General features: G+C 41.2%; 1 long non-coding RNA gene across 2 annotated transcripts in view; it reads left to right on the forward strand.

Moving 5' to 3' along the window:
• Positions 1-1,114: 1,114 nt before the first annotated feature.
• LOC125884041 (uncharacterized) overlaps positions 1,115-19,037 on the forward strand; it is a 129,066-nt gene continuing 111,143 nt past the window's right edge. For both annotated transcript variants that reach the window (XR_007448640.1, XR_007448641.1), the window contains exon 1: positions 1,115-1,271. This is a non-coding gene — a long non-coding RNA (uncharacterized LOC125884041). The remainder of the gene's footprint in view (positions 1,272-19,037) is intronic.

The raw sequence follows: 19,037 nt of genomic DNA on the forward strand, positions 1-19,037 counted from the left end.
CACAACACAGGTTTTTGTGAGTGGTGAGCCTGTTGCATGGAGACTTGATTGTTTGATGGCAGATTCATTCTTTCATACATGTGTAAGCTTTGTAAGACAACATATGTATCTCTGGCAGGCATAAGCCTCGAGGGGATCATGTGTTGTGTGTGTATCTGTCTGTCTGCAGCAAATCTCACCAACTACTGGACCAATCAACCTAATATGTTAAAAGTTCTTTTATGACTGTATGTTCAAGGACCTGGTGGTTGCAGTAGCCCCTTTTACACTGCCAGATTTTCGGCGAATGTTGGGCCGTTTTGCTGGTAAGCTGCGAGCATTTAGACACACAGAGCCAGATTGGCAAGTTGATCCGAGGTGTCCAATTTTCTGCCTCGTAGGGTAAACATATTGGTGGAACCTTTTTGGTTTAAAAAGAATGAGGCGCCCTTCCGCCACAGGAGGGGCTGTTGATGACTTGTGGGAGGAGCTGTTGATGACGCCGCACATGCGACCCACTGGCGGTGGATAAACAGGAAATGGCTGATAGCAGGAATGAGCAGCTCGTAGCAAGAGGGACATGCAAACCTGACAGACACTGTAAAGATGAGCATGACATCCACAAGCTCCATTTCCAAATGGTGTGCAAAGTTCAGTTTGGGTTGCTGTATTTTTAGCTTTTCCAAAGCCAGAAACACAAGATTAGAGGTGTTGGATGCAGATTTAACCTTTTACTGTGTGTGATTAAGAGTGAAAAACAAATCAACAAAGACAGAAATATCTATTTAGGAGCTTATATAAAATGACTTTAAGAATATCTAAGTGAATTTAAATAAAAAAGACAGGATTTTTCCATTAAAATATTAAAATAACCATCAGTTTATTATATACTTAGATTCATAGCATCAAAAGGCCTCAAACTGTATTATCTCCGTGTTCAGAATGCCATTGGCTCTGAGAGGTGTCAGTCATCAGCACAACTACTTCCTATTGGCTTGCTCTCTCTCTTAATGAAGAGGGCGGGCTTTTCCTGTCAAGACGGGCTCTCATTGGCTTAGAGTGCAGCGGGACTTCATCACCATAGTTACCTGTAGAAGTCAGTTTTATCAAGTTAATGTGGCGGGATTGGACCGTTTGAAAGGATGACACAGCAGTCTGTGGATTTAATGGATGTAATCAAGTGTCTGGACTAAATATTTCGCTGGATTTGCATCTAATGGACTTTTGCCGATATATCGGGATCGTTTTTTTCAGCGTATTATGGATCGGTGGATTACTTTGAGGCTTCTTAGGTGAGTTGTAACTGTTTGTCGCTGGTGGTCTGACTCTTGATATGACACAAGGAGTTAAGCTCTCTAACAATATTTGGCATGAGTAAATACTTAAAAACAACAGCTGTTTACATATCGCTATTTATCCGTCAAATTGTTTTTATAGTGTGGAGTCCATTAAATATCCACAAATGAATCCTCTGTTTGCTCCTAGCTAAGATGCTAGCTTAGCATGTTAGCAAAAAAATACTGTTAAGTAACTTAGTAATGGTTTAACTTTAAATAAGGTAGTTGTGTACTACTGTATATGAGGCTGCACTTAAAACAAATGATAAGGCAGAGTAATTTAGTTGGGCAATGGGCTGAAACATACACTCACCTATCACTTTATTAGGTACACCTTGCTAGTACCATGTTGGACCCCTTCTGCCTTCAGAGCTGCCTTAATTCTTGGTGTCATAGATTCAACAAGGTGCTGGAAACATTCCTCAGAGATGTTGGTCCATATTGACATGATAGCATCACACAGCTGCTGCAGAGAATCTCCCGTTGACCATGCCCAGTTGGTACTAAGGGGCCCAAAGTGTGCCAAGAAAATCTCCCCCACACCATTACACCACCACCACCACCAGCCTGAACCGTCAATACAAGGCAGGATGGATCCATGACGCCAAATTCTGACCCTACCATCTGAATGTGGCAGCAGAAATCCAGACTCATCAGACCAGGCAACGTTTTTCCAGTCTTCTATTGTCCAGTTTTGGTGAGCCTGTGTGAACTGTAGCCTCAGTTTCCTGTTGTTAGCTGACAGGAGTGGCACCTGGTGTGGTCTTCTGCTGCTGTAGCCCATCTGCTTCAAGGCTGGACAAGGTGTTGTTGGTTCAGAAATGGTCTTCGGCAGACCTTGGTTGTAACCAGTGGCTCTTTTTCATATTTATGGGAAGAAACGTCATGATTTTAGTCAGAGGGGGAAAACTGCTGAGAAGTTCCCGTGTGGCCTACTGTGCATCGAGTTGGAGGTGGTAGCAGTTAGCAGCTAACTCAAAGAAGACTAAGGACTCATTTATGCTCCCTTTACCTACGAAAATGTATACGTCCGTTTCAAAGGATGTTACCGTCACTGCCCACATGCTTCCATGCGTCCTTTACGTTGGCATGGATGTTAATCAATATATCCACCAGGAGGCAGCCCAGAGTCAAACTCAAAAACAAACATGGCGACTGTGGAGGAGACATTGATAATGTACCTCTTGCATAAAAGACAAAAACAGAGGCAGCGTTGTAGGAGGCGGTGGTCGGTGAGGCTGTTAAATACATCGCGACTGGAGGACGGAGAATTCTTTTCTCTAGTACTGCCGATGAGAGAAATTGAATTGTTATTTCTTTTTTGTGTCTCACTAGAACTATGTATTGGGTAGTGACAGCAACACTGCCCCCACGGTTCCTGGTGGTACTGCTCCGTTTGGCCCGTATCCGTAAGCTTTATGGAATACGGACAAAATGAACGCAGAGCACGGACAGAAGGCTCCGTCCGTATCCGTATTTAACGTTGAGCATAAATGAGCCCTAACAGCGACTAAAATTTTCTGCAAATTGGGAAAGCAATGAGATTTGGGAGCTCCTTGCCCTCTGATCAGATAAGAGACAAGTGACAAAACAGCAGACACCAACAGGGAAAGTAAATGATAATGATTGCTGTGGTATGCTACTGTTACTGTTTAGAAAGCGCTGCTAATGCGCATGTTATATGTCACGCTAAAGGCTGACGATGTTGTGTTATGTGTCACGTCCGTCACGCCTTTTTGCATCCACGATGCCGGCATGCTGTTTAAAATCACACACTGGACTGCCGTGATGCTGCCATTGTTAAGTTATGTGTAAAAATGAAAAGGCAGTGGAAGTTAGGGACGTCATAGTGGCTCAGTAGCGTAGACTGACTGATATCTGTTGTGAACACATGAGGTACCTGATGCTTGCAGTGGGACCAGTGAGCTTTTCCCTTGATTTAAATGTCTTCTTCATCAATACTCTGCCGAAATTATTTATGATTATATGTAGCTCTCAAATGCATTACATAGTCCTGTCTACTTCTCTCGGATATTTCAGAAGTATCACTCCAGAAATTTGCTGTTATTTGTTTTGGAATAATTGTCATTGATATTGTTGAAAATACTATATCGAAATGCTGAATGTGAAAGCGTTACAGGTTTGACAGTAACCAAGAGGGGCGGGATTTAGGGAAGGTCAACAGGTATCAAAATCATCATGGATATTTTGTTTCTGTATTTTGGCTGAAATGTGAGCTAAGAAACAAATAAATGCGACCACTTCCATGTCATGCTCCACAGATGTTTTTGACCTAAAATCCATTTCTCCACATGCTTTGTTAGCCATCCAAAAACACAAAGCATGTCTCTCCCCGCCATCTGTTTGCTGAGGTAAAACAAGAAATCTGCATATCATTGAACACCAAAGACATCAATGAGATATGAAATGATGAATCACAAAAACTTCAAGGAGATTAATTAGGCAGTGCGACGCTGTTGATTGGTCTATAAAAAATTAGAATGGTATTTAAGGGCATGTGCAGACTCTCAAGCAATCAAAACATGTCCCGCCATTTATGTGCTCAAGTTTTAAGGGAAAATCAAAGGAGCTGGCGGTGCTGGGGTGCACACAGTGTGCCAAAAAAATCATTTAAATGTGCCGAGTTTAACACACACCCGCTGCACTCAAGCATTCCTGCATGGGCTGGGTCTCGATCAATGAACCGGTGCGTCTTTTGAACACTTTCAGAGCCGGATCACATAACTGATATCCATCATCATGTAACGCAGAGTAACATGAGCTGTGACCATGTTTGTGACTTGGCCAGACAATAATGTGCAAAAATGGACAATCAAGGATGGATTATGTGGTGTTGCCAAGTCTGAGTAGATCAAACATTTCCACCTCAGTCTGCAGAATACCTTCTCCTCATTGGCACGCTCACTCAGTCTTTCTTTGTTTACATATTGTTGTGTACAGACAGTATATACGTTGTTTACTGCACATCAGTTTGGATGCTTTCCACCATTGTTTCAGAATTAGCCTGAAAGTCCTCCCCTTCCTCAGTTGCCTGATAATCACACTAAATTGCCATTTAGTTCTGCTCCATTCATTCATTGTTTAATGTCTAAATAGTGATTGGCATATCCGCCTTGTACGGGGTGTAATCAGAGCTTTATAAGTGATGTAGGCAGTGATTCATAGATGTAGAACCAGGCTACTACTTGCGTTCCAATAGAGATGTCAGCACCAGCCCGCTGTGATCATGTCCAGAGTTTATAGGATGGATAGTTTATTCAGCATCAACAGGATATCACTAAGGGTGCTTTCACACCTGCCCTGTTTGGTTTGGTTCAATCGAACTCAAGTTCGTTTGCCCCTAAGTGTGGTTCGTTTGGGCAGGTGTGAACACAGCAATTACACTCAGGTGCGCACCAAAACAACTGGACCGAGACCTTCTTGAAGAGGTGGTGTCACATTTATCTTGCAAGTGTACTCTTCCTCAACGTTTTGTTTACTTCCTGGATTTTTCCCACATGGAAATTCTGACCAATCAAGAACAGCTTTCTCATGCAACGCATTTGATCTGGTCCGCTTGTAAATGCTGCCGTGAGAACATGAACCAACTCTCGGCAATTCTGCAACTTTGTAAGAAAATTAGTTCCTGATTCGGACCAAAGCAAGACAACTCTAGGTCTGAAAGCACCCTTAAGCCCTTTTCCCACTAGGGATGTCACGGTTATAGATTTTCTTGGTACGATTATTGTCAGAGAAATAATCACGGTTTTACGATTATCATGATTATTATGCATTAATTAATTTCACACTAGAAATGTGTAAAATCACATGACCACTCCTTATAGATCTTTAAGTTTTATTTCTTTCGATGTGCTCCTGCTTTTTCTTTTATCTCTCAACACAACAGTGATGGTTCTAAGTACGTGTGGCGACTATTTTGTTCATGTATGAAAATATAGTAGCCGTACAGCCGGGCTTGGTAAGGTTGGAGTGTTTTTAAGCTGATGTAAAAATAAACGACGAGCATTTGTGAAATCCTGCACTCGTGTGGACGTGAGTTTCTGCCTGTCGTCTCACTCCAAAGAGCCAAAGGACCCAAAACCATTACAACCTCACGCTATGTGCACACAAACTGCAAAACTATCCATCAAAAAAGTTTTTGAGACGTGCCTTAGCTTGTCACGTTGCACTGTAAGCCCAACTTGTATCATACCACTATGCCATTAATTGCAAATGACACGCTAACATATAATTTTTTAATTCAGTGTTACATTAGATAAATTGAGATTGATGTATTTTAACCCAGTTATTGTGCATTTACCTCTACTTGTGAATGTAGCCGGGTGGTTGTCCCGCAGGTGTTGTATCATGTTGCTTGTGTTTGATCCTTTGGCCGCGACTTTTTTGCGGCATGTTTTACAAACTGGAAAGCCGTTGTCAACAATGACCCCTTGGTCATTTTGCGATAGCCAAAATGATAGCACACGGCTGACTTTATCCGTTTTTTTGGGGGGAATAAGTCTTCTTCATTCATACTTCATCACTCGGAGACGCCGCTTGTGTAACTTTGTTTTCGTTCTGTGTGAGTTGCACTGACCTACTGTATATGGTTCCGCGCCGCGGCATAATCTTTGGAGAGTGACAGTGTTGAGGAATCTTTACGAATAATTAACAGTGACGTTTAAAATCGCGGTTAATATTGAAATCAAGTAATCGTGACATCCCTATTTCCCACCGGACAAAAAACCCACTAACATCTGAATTTGGTATTTAATCGGAAAGGTTAACCTAGCATCATGATTTTGCAGTAGTTCCGGGTATTTATTGGCTCCAGCTTCCGATCGGCAGTAATGGCAATACGACAGCCAAGTAGATGCGCTAATTTTAGTGCGAGGTGTGAGGTGACGACATACCACCACAAAATACCGTGCGTTTCTCTCCAAGCAGTGCTTGACCGCCGTAAGAGAGACTAAATAAATAACAGAGAAGAAGTAATTATTGTAACATTCCCACTGGCCTCCATGCTGTTTTCTACTGTTTACTAACCTGTTTTCCAGCTCGTTCGTAACATCAACTGTGACACACACCAAGCGCACACACACGTGAACACGGTCCACAGAGAGGCAGTTAGAGCTACAGGCTACAATGAGGCTAAAAACAGAGTTCAAATAACGTTTTTCCAAACAACTTTTTATGTCGGGGCTTCAGCACACTTGGATCACTACAGATGAGCAGTATGGAGATATTCTGTGGTTTCAATTATGTGTTTTTTTGGACGTTTTAATCTGGGGCGCCCAGCCTGCATTAGGTGGAGTTGTGTTGCTACCCACTCTCCCCTTGGATCTCCGCAAGGGATGTGAGGACTCTAAAACTTCACCTGAGCCTCCCTCGGCGTATGGGTGAGTAGATAATGGCTGAATTTTCATTTTTGGGTGCACTATCCCTTTAACAAAACAGAAAGGCGTACTCATCTACTGTTGAGCCATGTACTTAGCTCTGGTCTACTGGCAATCGGAAAGCAGTGTATCACCTATTTTTAACGAGTATTCCCGTGTTTAAAAAACCTGCGTTCTTCCTTGGACAGTGCTTCACCCTTCCACCAAGCTTCATTAAAATCAGACCAGTAGTCCTTTAGGAATCCTTCTGACAAACAAACCGAAGCCAAAACATAACCTAGTCTCGGAGGATGTTACAAATAAATAAACACAAAATGAGGTATAGCTGCAATATGGCTACCAGAACAACACTATGTTGCACAGAGAGTAGAAGGAGCAGCGGTTAATAGGGGCCCAACAGCTCATTTTAGCCCCAGGGCCCCCCAGCAGGTCAATCCAGCCATGTAAATCACCCACTGCTGGTGTGGTGGGGTCTCACTGATTAAGATGTCCAAATGTCCAGAGGCGAAATAAACGCTTCTCATCTGGGATTTGGTCTCACAGCTTTTTCAGCCCAGGCATGTATGTCTCCATACAGTATGTGTGTACATACATGGTCGTCATCTGTCAGCAAATATTTCTCTATGCTATGTCCGAAATCTGCTGCAAGAATTCAATTTTTTCTAACGTACTCGAGGCAGTTTCTAGACTAATAATAATAATCACTTAGATCAATGAGGTTCTCATAGGAATGAATGGACTCCTGGTTAACTCGCATATGTACACAGAGCTATGTGTGTGATGGTGTGCCTCGGTGTTAACACTGGAGGGTGTTGCATTGATTTCTTTCACCTCAGACCCTCCCTGCTTGTGTCCTAACTGAACGATAATTTATGTTTTGTCAGCCATAAAAAATTGTGATTAGATCGTTCATTTATAAATCACATATAGGTCTCCTATCAGGGGATCTGAGCTCCGACTATTTACATTCAGTCCTGAAATACGTTTTTGTCCCCCGTGGAAGGGGAAATGTCAGACTTTACCACTTTAGCACAGCGGTGTGAACAGCCATTAGCTGCTCACGTCTCTCCTGGCCTCCTGATCCGCTTGCAGCAGACGCATATATCCAAATGTTCATGCATGTGCGGCGGCTGCAGGCTTTTAGCTGAGCCTGAATTCCTTTCCCACAGAAATCAATTAGACCTGTCAATGCCCATCGATCTGCAAGGCGCGGATCGACCCGGCTGGTGAAGGATTAGAGATGTCATGGGGGGAGGTTACTGTCTTAGCGTCGGCGTCTCAGTGAACTTTGACATAACTGCACATCATCTCCTCCCTGCGTCTTGGAATAGCGGGCTTGTTAGCCTTTGCGGTCTCCAGGAAGCAAGCTGCGCTGTAATTGAATAACAGTAAGGCGGCAACATCAGCAAGGCTCCAGAGATGTGTTCCCTCCTCTGTCAATCCACTTAGATGATAAATGGTTCACACAAAAAGGGTTTGGGAGGGTAAAGCTGAGAGGTGCTGTGCACAGTGTGACCAGAGAGAAAAGATACTCAGCTCCCAAGATCAGGATTAGTGTGAAATGACCAAGACAAGAAAATGACAGGAAGCTCTAATTCACTCACATGCAGTATTGAGCATGAACGATGAAAGTGCTTTCATTGAACACACTCATGTTTTTAGTGAACAGTGATGAAAGCATTAGTCTGCAACTTATGAACTTGAGTCAGTTTATAAAATGTCTGAAGGACAAACAAAGCAGATGACAACAGTGTATGCAAATTGTGCTCGTCAGGTTTAACACATGTAAAAACAGATATAAATACAATACAGCTGTACTCCATTGAGGAAGAACACGATTTGATTCTGTTATTACTTGTGTTGAAAGCATCAGTACGGGAGACCGGGTATGGGTGTAACACTTATTGCATTGGCACCTATAACTTGAAGAATTTTTATGTTAGAACTCTAAAAAAAAATCAAACAAAGTCGTTTCATGTGTCAACTACAAACAGCAGTATTACCTGTTTCTTATTGAGGTAATGTATGCGTCTTTTTCTTGTATATTGATTAGGTAATTTGGGGTGTTTTTTGTCTCATTTAGGTAATTGTATAACCCTTAGAGTAGGGATGTTCCGATCTGATATTTTTGCATCCGATCCGATACCGAGTCCTTTATTTTGAAACTGAGTCCGATACCGAGTCCAATCCGATGATTTGTTTTTTATTAAAATAGTATCCAAAAAACTGATCGGTGCTTCAACAGCATAAAATGTAAACCAAGTCAATATCTTCTTCTTGTCTTCAATAAACAAAATAGGCCTATATCTTTTTTAGCGGTTAGACACATGAAATAAATATTTTTCTTTTACTCAGTCAAACCCCACAAAGAAACCATAAAACCCATAAAACAGGTCCCTCAACACCAACATTAAATTGTTTTTACCTGGTTTCTGTAGAACAAAACAATTATACTCAATTTTCAAAAATACAAATACAACAGTAATCAGTTTAAAGAAAGTATATATTTTTTCCACCAAAGAAAAGAAATATTCCGCTCCGTTCAGTCAGTCTAATCCAGTTCAAACAAAAAACTCCACTCCGGGATTTCCAAATAACACACAGTTCACAGTTCACCTCAGTTCAATCCACACAGTTCACTAAACAAAAGAAAACTCCACCCCAGGTTTTCCCGCAACCAAGGACGTAAAGAAAATCCACTGTTGGCTCTGACTCAGTTCAGTTTCAAAACAATAAATCAACCCGGCCCGAACGTTCCAAATAAGGTATAATGAAACGGAAAGTAACCCCCGGCTTTTGCCAACTCACGGGACCGTGTGCGAATGCCGTAACGCTCCAGCGTTGTTTCAGGCGTGGAGGCTCTGTAGGATCCCTTCATATCCATGGCGGAATCTCTGGGTTGAGACCGCTGGCCGGATGGATGATATTCCATGGGGAAGCGCACCTATTTCGCAGACTTTGAGCGGTGTAAAATGCCGTGGTAGGCCGAATACGCAGAGGACTTCTGGCTCATTTCTCACTCACCGGCGACCCTTTGCCATACTGCCAGGAGCGGCATAATGTAGGGGCCGGTCTACCTGGGCTCAGCTGATCGAGCCATCCCAATGGCCGATAGCACCGGTGGGTGTGTCTGGAGGTACCTCAGTGTCTGGAGGTGAGCAAGCCATCAGCTGACTGTCTTATAAAAAAAATATATGTAGAAAATATACAGGATTGCCACACTTTATACATTGGAAAGCGGAGGCAACAGTGAACAACATAGATGAAAAACCTGGCCATTGTTGTTGTTTTGATTCCTCCGATCTTTTATTACCGATTCCGATTTTGTAAAAATAACGTGATCGGCGCCGATACCCGATCCAACATCCCTACCTTTGAGGTAATTTCATATCTTATTTAGGTAATTTTGATTCTTTTTTAGGTATTTAGGTATTTTTTGTCTTACTTAGTGTCTGTTGGGTCACTTCGTATCTTATTTAGGTAATTCAGTGTTTCTTTTAGGTATGTCTTGTCTTATTTAGGTAATTTTGTGCCCATTTTAGTCATTTTTACTGTCATTGAGGTATTTTTTTGTCTTATTTAGACAAGTCTGTGTCTGTTAGGTCACTTTAAATCTTATTTAGGTAATTTCGTGTCTCTGAGGTAATTTTGTGTCCATTTTAGTCATTTTGGCTGTCTTTGAGGTAACATTTTGTCTTTTCTAGGTAATTTAGTGGCTCTTCGGGGTAATTTTGTATCTTAATTGGGCAATTTTGTGTATCTTTCTGGGTACTTTGTGTCTTATTTGGGGAATTTTGTGTGTCTTTGAGGTAATTTTTGTCTTATTTAGATAATTTTGTGGCTCTCTGAGGTTATTTTGTGTCTTAATTGGGAAATTTGTGTATCTTTGAGGTAAGTTTGTATCCATTTCAGTCACTTTGACGGTCTTTGAGGTATTTCTAAGGTAATTTTGTGTCTTTCTTTTGTAATTTTATGTGTCTTTCAGGTTATTTTGTGTCTTGTTTGAGTCATTTTGTGTCTATTCAGTACTTTTGTATCTTACTTAGGTAATTTCTTGTCTTAATTAGGTAATTTTGTGTCTTATTTAGATAATTTTGCCTCTTTAAAGTAATTATTTATTTAGAAAAATGTATGTGTCTTTGAGTTTGTTTGTCTTTTTATGTCTTATTTTTTTTTGTCTATTTTGTGTCTTTTTTTTATCATTTGTGTCTCCTTGTAGTTGTCTTGCCTGCTTCTGTAGTTATTTAATGTCTCTTTACAGAGTCTTTGCATCTCTTTCCTGGTTGGTACGTGTTAATTTGAATGGCATTTTGCAGATGAAGGCCGGGGGGGGGGGCCTGATACTTCTGGCCCTGCCTGGTATGCCCGTTCAGTAATCCATCCATGCCACTAAGCTCTAATATAGGTTATACTGTATTATCTGTCTCTGTGAGCTAAAGCTTGTTTTCTAATTGCACATTACTTCCTTTATCACAAAAGGAGGAATAGATTAGTATGTGTCAGGTAACACTGGACCACCCAGCAAAGCATATATCTTTAAGTATGATTAAAGCAAAGTGAGAAACGTATATATCAAATCTATAGTGGGTGCTGTAATTGCAGGCGGTCAGTGCTTGTGACAAAGTATCACTATGACTGAATTAATGACCGTGCGCTCACGCGTGTCCAAAGTATAATGCTTTAGGTTCACTGACTGATGAGATCTATTACTCCTAAAATTAGGTTTAATGTTCCTTTTGGGCAGTAGGTGATTTTGACCGTCAGGGTATCCGCCTGAGTGGCTCTGCAACAGAGCATTATCACCGCTAATGGCAGACGCGAGCGCAATTCGATGGGCGTATGCATGTACACATATTTGTGCCCAGCTGTGTGTCTGCACGCACGCCGCTGCAAGCATGAGTGCTAACATATCTTGATTGTCAGGGTGTGAGTAGTGTTTATGAGAAATAATAACGCAGCAGCCAAATCCCGGCAGCGTTTAGCTGGGGCATTAATGGAGACAGAGACATTGAACCAAAATGTATTATTCAGCACTTAAAAGCACAGAGCATCTGCTCAAAGCAGTTTAAAGCCCCTGTCCAATTCCATTGCTGCTTAATATTTCACACAACCGCTGATGGGGAGGAATGTCGCTTTAGGAGCTAATAGAAGCACCAGATATTGTGCACACATTGGTGACCTTGAAGCGGAGAGGTCAAAGGGAGCTAAAGCTGTTGTGTTGTGTCACTATAAAAAAGGATTTGTTCTGCCATAGCCTTGGACTGAAAATATTTCTTTCAGTGTCAAAATCCACTTCTCTTCCTCTCTTATAAATGTTTTTTCATCTCTGCAAGTAAAAGACAACAGTGCGTCTTGTATTATTTCTATCTTCCCTTTTTTTTTTTGCAGGCACACACACACACACACACACACACACACACACACACACCGTGTCCCTTTGTCTCAGTTCCCAATCTCAGAGCCCACACAAACTGACGTCGCTTTCATTCGAGCCGACCTACAGTATTTCTATTGGATGACACAGCAGCACCAGCAAACAGATTGCAGCTGCGGGAACATATCAGATATCTCTAGGAATCTGACATTTATGGGTCTTGTTTTTCTTCCCCATTTTGCATAGAAGCCATTCAGCTTTCAGTGTCCTCGCATCACCCCCTGACGCCTGTCAGAAAAAGTTGGGAGGTTTTGACTGAGCCGTTGGTAGATTTTAAGAAAAGCTGGCCAGAAAAAAAAGGGGACCTCATTCCATTTTGTGGCGCTGACCAATTCTGTGCCCTCAGGGGGACTGCAGGAGAAACGTACATTCCCACTTGTACTTGACTGCACATTGCCAGAGGCAGACACCTCCACTCTCAGCATCATCTGACCTGCAAACTGCCAAATACCAACTAAAAGTTGGAGTACAGCTCTTAAGTGTTTTTGCTGGAACATGTTGTTAGAGCTTGGTTTGATTCATAATCAGGTAAGACAGCAGAAATGATGGAGAGGAATCGTTAATGAAACTGGGCAACTTATTACTGGCTGCTCAAATAAAACAGGTACAGAAAGGAGAGTTTATTTCATGTGCAAAGTAACTTCAGACTTGATGTGAACTCAAAAGTCTTCAGATTTCTCAAACTTCAGATGGGTGACTCATGATGGTTGTCTGTAGAAGAATGGCAGTCATGCATTGAATAAAAGATGGAGGTGTTTATTGTCAGGATATGCATGTCTGTGACTCCTCTAAATGTCACTGTAATGCACAGGGGCGAAGGCATAGCATCCGCAGTTTGTCGTAAACCTTATTTTCTAAAAACATATTTTAAAAGATCAAAGTCTTGACGGTTAAGTAATGAACCAATTTGTTCTCAATCTGCTGGATACTGCTGCTTAGTCAGTGATTTAGGTGTCAGACACCAACGCCAAAAGCCACCTTTCTCGGTGGCATTATACGCCATCTGGTGGCGTCAGTTTGTAATGCAGCTGGAGGGAACCTGTTGTGGTGTTATGACGTGCTGCCGGTTGGCTGTACTGCACCTGTTAGTGCAGTTTGATACACAAACAGGCAACGTCAGTTCATAATGTGGTCGAACAGCACCAGTCGCGGCGGCACGATACAACTGATGGCGTCAGGTTGATGTGCTGTCAGTAATGATGTAATAAGCAGCTTGAAAGTCCCTATAGAGTGGAAGGGGTGGTAGATGGGTCCAACAAACCTCGGACTTTCACCTGTGAGCCCACTGTTCGCTTTCCATATGGATGTCGAGCCAAGCGATGATGTTCTTTGCAAAACCTAACCACGCGCTTTTGTTGCCTAAACCTAACCACATAGTTTTGATTGACATCCCGGTGTTGGTTGCAGCATGCCGGAACGTCAACAGCAGACGCAGGAGACTACCTAGCGCATAATATGTAGTTGTAAACGTGAAAGGCCACTGACAAAGTGGTGAATTGTGGCAACTGAACGTGCTGGATGGGCCAACCTCCCAGTGATTAAAGTTTTTCTTAAATAGCGTTCATAATGGATGTAAGATCTGACCAAGGTGACATCTTACGGAGTTGAGCAGTCTTAGTGAGTAGCTATTTCATTTTTCAGAGTAGCAAGGAGGTAATTAATGCCAATCAAAACACTGACTTTTAAACCATAATTCTTATTTAGTTTTGATTTCCGAGGGCTAAAAAGTTGAGCTGTTATGGTTGAGACACACCTGATAGCAATATTCAGATTCAGGGTTCCCGCGAGTCCTGGAAAAGTTATGAAAACAGGACATGATTTGTCCCAAATCTCAAGAATCGGTGAGTAACATTGGGCCATTAGCAAAAAGAACGATGGATCGATGATAACGAACTTTTCAGGACTCGTCCAAATGCACCAGCAGGATTTTAGAACCATTATTTTGTTGGTGTAGGTTTTTCTTCATTGTTGTTCTAAGTGTCATTACGAACTCTGAGCCAGATGAGTCAGACATAGTCAGCCACAGTAGGAATCATGTATCAGAGAAGAAAATAAAAGGCCTGAAAGGAAGGTGTGACCTTTTTCTGAGATCCATTGATTTTGCATAAATAAGTGTCTTTAAGACTAATGTTGTATAAACTATTATATTAAGACAATGTCGATTTGTTATTTTACATTTTTGTTAATAGAGCATATTAGAGCATTTTTATGTGAAGACAGGAGTTTTGCTGATAAAAAGACCTGCCTCTGGAGGTGAATGTTAGTGAATGTCTGACAAATCCATCAAACCTTTCCAATTTAGTGTGTTTGTGGTCCTGAGTTCTCAATGTTCTCCAGTTAAATATAACAAGAAAACTTTTATGGCCTTAATAGGTCTAGTGAGCCCCTCTACAGTCGAGCTGCTGGAGCTTTAGACTATTTTCAGGGCACCATTTTTGGAATTGGTTTTTGCAAGTGAGCATTTATTTGTGAAGCACTTCTCAGAGACAATAATGACACTGATACTTTCGGTAATGGCGATGGTTCTAATTACTTCTTATATTGTTCTTATGTTCAACCCCTAAAGCCTGGTGCTTTGACTTAACTACCAGCCAGGAAAATTGTATTTGGTTTAGAAAATACAAACACCTTACAGCTGTTGTATACGGAAGCCCAGAGAGGCAAGTGTGAAAATCTGGGAATCCATTTTCTAAGTCTGCTTTAAGTTGTTTTCCCTCTTGTGTTAATGACTCAAGAACAGTCAAGAAAATCGTATTTGTTTCAAAAATTGTATTGTTTTTAAAAAGATAAACACCTTAAAGACCCCTCACTATGGAAACCCTGAGAAGCAAGTAAGAAAAACAATTCTGGTTATTGACTTTCTGAGTCTGATTTAAATAGTTTTCATGTCTGTGTTTATAAGCTTTTTAAGTTACTTTTTTTCATCTGTTAAAACAGGTGAAAAAAGTTGTATACATTTTCATGTATTTGTGTTTTATTACATGTCTAGCCAAAGAAAGACACGACCGTAATGTTGCATAATTTGCTAACACATGAAGAGTACATGAAGAAATCAAAACTCACTTTTAGTCTCAGAGCATCAAATATAGCAGCTTGATCAGTGGCTGTGGATGTTTGTTTCGGACGCACAAGGCACCGTTTAGCGTCTGTATAAGACGGGTAGGCAACGTGCGTAATAATGTAAAAGTAATTTCCTTTTAAAATGTCCTAAGGACGAAGAACTGTTGACAACGTGTACTTTGGACATACATCACATACGTCATGTGACGTGGTTAACTTACCTAGGTAACGTAATAAACATCCTTACTTTAACCCAGGGGTAGGCAACCTGTGGCTTTGGCAAAAAAATTACATAGAAATTAATAACGGCTATTTTGTTTAACATTTTAATCTTAATTTTTCATTGTCAAAGGCCTGTGTGAGTTTTATATTCTCAATTGTAAAAATGTGTTGCCTATGTACAGAATACAAAAATAATTAATCAACTAAATATGCGTCATACGGCCTCATATCGCTTTTTCCTATAAATTTTGTTAACCTCTATTGCAATGGCTTGTCTTGGATCTCCTCACCTAAGCCAGCTATGGATTCCAGATTGAAAAAAGGCTTGTAGGACAATAGAAATATACGTTTGCTTTTACTGCCAACCCTTCGACGTTAAAGTACCAAACAATCATAAATAACCCACCATGTGGTAAAACACACTAATAAATGCTTATGTAGATCTATTAGTAAAGTTGATGGCCGACTTTGGACTTACAGTAACCTTCATTATAAGGCTCAATATGTTCTGCGGCTCCAGACAGATTCTTTGAGAGCTTTTTTGGCCAAAAATGGCTCTTTTGATTGTTAAGGTTTCTGACCCCTGCTTTAACCCAAACGGTGATGCTTTTTCTAAACCTAACTTAGTGTTTTTGTTGCCTAAACTTCAAGGGGTTTTAGTGACGAAACCTACATATCCTGTGGACATGGGAGTTTATTTTGAAAAGACACTTTGCATGCAAAGAGCATAAACTGACAACTGACGCTTTTAACATGGCACTCTTTTCCCCACCTGTTTTACGCCAAAAAAAATATCCTGGGGGCGTCGGTAGCGTAGTGGATAGTGCCGGCTTCCCATGTACAGAGGCATCGCCTTGCTGCAGCGGCCGCGGGTTTGAATCCAGCTCGCGGACCTTTGCTGCATGTCAGTCCCCACTCTCTCTCTGTCCCCCCATTTCACTCTCTGTCCTGTCAATAAAGGCAAAAAGCCCATAAAAATAATCTTTAAAAAAAAAAAAAATCCTGGAAAAACCTTTTTTCTTCCACCTGTTCTTAAGTCAAAAACACAGGAGAAAAAACAGTTTAGATAAGACTTAACCAGAATTTAGTTTTCTCACACTTGCCTCTCTGGGCCTCTGTACACCACCCAAACATACCCGCAGCATTAACGGACCCAGTAATTAAAAATTCTCCTTCGCATTTAAAACAACCTTCATTGTTTATAAATGAAGGGCTGTATTACAATAAATAAAATGTGCCCATAAGTCACTTAACTGCCCTTGTGGTTCTTCAGGCTCAAATGTAAGAGCTTCCCTACAAGCATGCTGGTACTCTTTATTCTTTTCAATGTGAAAATCAAGAATGGATTTCCATTATCTGTAACAAATAACATTATTGTATTTTGTCACACTTGTGAGGAAATTCTTAACTTTAATTTCAGTAGCTTTGTGTTGCAACACAAAGATTTAGCTCTTTGAAATAACTGTAAATATTTCCTGAGCTTGTATGAGATTGCTGCAACAAAGCAGCTATCGAGAAATATTGACCATTACAGTGAAGAACACTTTGAGATCCAATTTGGGCATACAATATCCTGATGAATGAGGGCCATTATGTGTGGCAAACTGGGTGGAAATGGCAAAAGCAAAATGTGATAAAAGCTGCGGCCTTTAGAAACACTGCAAACTCTGATAATTTCCTGAGACTGGACGAAACCCAGACGCAGACCTGCAGACAGATAAGTGCTGTGGACATTGGTATTAATGCTGTGTAGATACTGGAGTTAAAGGATGTCCTCATCGACAGTTTTTAGAGATTTCACCATCAACTGTGATCAAATATTTAGGACACCATGTGGACTGGATTAGAAATCTCACCTCTAACCTTGGAGCTCTTCATCCGCTTTGAGATGTTTCACTCAGAGTTTTTGCAAGTCAATGTTTTACTAGGTCCAGAGTCAACACAGGCAAGCCTGTAGCCAGGTCCTAAACTTTGAGTTTTTGTAACCTAAACGGTTAATTATGTTCTTTTCAACCAATGTAGAATTTAAAATGTTGGATTATTAATTCAGAAATGGATTTTGGGTCGTGTAAAGATACAGTGACGTAATGGCGTCCCAAGTAGGGCTGCCACGATTAGTCGACTAATCGATGACTAATTGACTATTAAAATAATCGGTGACTATTTTAGTAGTCGACTAATGGGTTTGAGTCATTTTTCATAGAAAAGTACTGTAAAAGTACCCCAAAATACTCTTACTGCAGCTTCTTACGTTCAGATATTGGCAGCTTTACACACTCTCCCATGACGGTGAACTAAAACCTTTTGGCGTGAGTATGAAACAAGACATTAGATGACGTAATTTTGGGGTTTGGGCGAGACAGACCGACATTTTTCAACATTTTAACACATTTTTCGATGAAATGATTGGTCGACTAATCGAAGAAATAATCGACAGATTAGTCGACAATGGAAATAATCGTTAGTGGCAGCCCTAGTCCCAAGTGGAGAATTAAACCACACTCCCTTTGTGTGTGTTGTAATCCGTGCCCTCTGTCTAAGAGGTTAGACGGTGTGGCCACATGTGCATGTTAGTGCATGTGAGCCCCTTCCTTCATATCCCACAGGCTCACTAATTGCCGCCACTCTGCACTGTGCTCATACAGTGGTTCCTGCTGATACTGGATAAGCATTGTTGTGGAAGCTTAGCACCCATCCTGCGGCACGTCATGTGAGGCACGTCAAGGGCACACACTGGACAGCGCTGAACAGTGCGAGCATTTCACTCGCATTTGCGACTAAAAATAGGTGTGTGCAAACTGTAAAAAATGTTTAGGGGCACATGTGCGCATAAAAAAATCAGCCGAAGCAGCCTATATTTTTGTCAATAAAAAAATATGATAATCTAACCGCAAATGTTGGAGGAACTCCACCGCCTTTCCTCTTCCCTCTTCCCTGTGTGACACAGTTATGGGCGGTTTTCCAAGCCACTGTCGGTAGCATGGAAATAAGTCAAAGTGTGGAGGAGACGGTCCGGGAAAAGCGGTGGACCTCCGGGGAAGCCTGCTCCGTTCTCTCCGCAGTTAGGGACTGTTCGCCATGGTACTGCTGCTGGGCAGGGTGAAAATAAGTCCTGCAGAGTTACAGAGGACCTGGAGAATGTTTTAGGATAGTAATAACATTATATAAGATAATCATATTGCAAAGATAATATATATAAGATAATAACATTAAAGACAAAATTAAATTGCAATACTTTATCAAAACTTGATGATTATACCTTTCTGTACATTTTGTATACAAATTCATTAAATAATTTTGCTTGTAAATGTCTATTTGCATCATGTTTATTTCGGAAAACACATTATTTGATCAATTTACATTGTGCCCCCAATTTTCTTTGTGCACTCCTTACTTTTTCAACTTAGGAGCACATGTGCTCCTTGGGAAAAAAGTTAGCGTCAAGCCCTGCTGGACGTGTCTCATTGCAGCTCGTCAACACGACTGCGCAAAGTTATTCCTACTTTGACCGAAAGATCTTTATTTCCTCCCCCTCTGCGTTCGCTTAAAATCATGTGTGGACAGCCACTAATTAACTTGATTTCTTACCCTAAAGAGCCAATCTCCCGA

This window comes from Epinephelus fuscoguttatus, linkage group LG23, assembly GCF_011397635.1.
Source record: "Epinephelus fuscoguttatus linkage group LG23, E.fuscoguttatus.final_Chr_v1".
Lineage (NCBI taxonomy): Eukaryota > Metazoa > Chordata > Actinopteri > Perciformes > Serranidae > Epinephelus > Epinephelus fuscoguttatus.